Source organism: Rattus norvegicus, chromosome 2, assembly GCF_021556685.1.
Source record: "Rattus norvegicus strain SHRSP/BbbUtx chromosome 2, alternate assembly SHRSP_T2T, whole genome shotgun sequence".
In the NCBI taxonomy this organism is placed as follows: Eukaryota; Metazoa; Chordata; class Mammalia; order Rodentia; family Muridae; genus Rattus; species Rattus norvegicus.
This window is the reverse complement of record NC_141535.1, coordinates 95145758-95147500: the sequence shown is the minus strand read 5'-3', so window position 1 is coordinate 95147500 and position 1743 is coordinate 95145758. Positions and strand designations below refer to the sequence as shown.

General features: G+C 37.4%; 1 pseudogene; it reads left to right on the top strand.

Annotated features, from left to right (window-relative positions):
• The first annotated feature begins 398 nt into the window (after positions 1–398).
• Rpl34-ps5 (ribosomal protein L34, pseudogene 5) lies at positions 399–751 on the top strand (annotated as a pseudogene).
• Positions 752–1743: the final 992 nt, after the last annotated feature.

The following is a 1743-nucleotide window of genomic DNA, read 5'->3' as shown; positions in this document are numbered from 1 at the left end:
CATCACCAGACTGTCTATATAAAGTGTTGATGAATCCTTGTATATTGTCTTTATAAACTGGTTCCTTATTGTGCTATAGACTTAGCATGCAAGGTCATTCTTTATTTCTTTTCTTTACATACTATTAAGTTTGAGTATATGTTTCAATTGAAAATGACTTACTTGTTGAAAGCATAAATGCTGCCCGATTCAGTGGAAACTACTTTTCCTGCACAATCTGGTGTAGGAACAATTCATCTCTCTTTGCAAGCCCAAACCCGAGATTAATACTTTGGCAGCAAATAGGATATGATCTTCACTGTATATAAATTGATTAAGGCAGTTACATTACATTTGACCTTTGAACTCATCGGCTCTTCCTTTTCCTCTTCTGGGGACAGTACTTAGAGGCACTCAGGATGGTCCAGCATTTGACATACTGTTGCAGGCTTTCCTATAATACAGCCTGTAACAAAACTAGGCTGTCTGGAACCCTTGGCAACAGGATTGTTTACCTTTACACCAAGAAGGTTGGGAAAGCACCTAAATCTGCATGTGGCCTACATCCAGGCAGACTGTGAGGGGTTCCTGCTGTGAGACCCAAGTCCTTATGAGATTCTCTAAGACAAAGAAGCACATTATCAGGGCCTATGGTGGCTCTATGTGTGCCAAGAGTGTCCATGACAGGATCAAGTGGGGTTTTCTTGTTGAGGAACAGAAAATCGTTGTGAAAGTGTTGAAGGCACAAGCACAGAGTCAGAAAGCAAAATAAATATGCAACTTTTTTAAGTAATAAAAATCAAGACTCGGTCTATGGAAAAATTGATTAAATGTGTATGTAGACTGATCAATACATATAAAAGCTAACTTAGTGATGGCTGGTAGAGGCTAAAACTCAATGTTATTTAGTATGTAATATTGTGGCAGATCTGCTGAGAAATAGTTTGCATACAATACTGTCAGATGTGGGGGTGGGTAATAGATGAGACAGTGTGGGCAGCACATCAGCCACACATCTGGCACAAAATAAACTATCCAGTAGTGTCCCCATGTTTTCTTATTTCCTTCACATCTGGCAAAAAATAAACTATCCTGTAGTGTCCCCATGTTTTCTTATTTCCTTTTCTAGTTTGCAGATGAGGAAATATGGCCATACAAGTTACATAACTTGACCAAATTTGCCAAAAGTTACTCAATGGTAGAATTTGTTTATTTGGTTTGAAAGTCTACATTATTTCAATCAAACAGTGTAATGAACATAGTAACTTTTAAATACTTGGTTTTAAGGTTCAAAAGAAGAGTATTTTTCTAACAGATATCTCCAGTCAGCCTAGAAACTACCCTATCCTTTATAAAATGCTTTAGCATTTAAATTTGACTAGGTGATAGGAAGAGGTGATAGGGAAAGGGTCTCATGACAGAGTATCTGTCTCACTCTGTAGTACGTGATGCTAAAATGTGTCCTCTTTAGCTTAGGGTTTAGGGTCTCCCAAGTGTCAATCATTGTCTTGTGTCTGCCCCCTGTGTGATGCTTGGATGTCAATACATAAATGCCTTAATGCATAAATTAAGATTCATCTTAGCCACACGGTCTTGAAGATTTTACTGATAAGCCTATCTCATTACTACAACTCATTATCATGCAAATATTACATTTTTAAAGCTCATAGAAATTAAAACGTGTTCCCTTTCCTTAGATTTTGTTGGCTGGTGTCATATTATTTGTTGACATGACTCAACTCTAGTTTAATGCACATTGCTTAC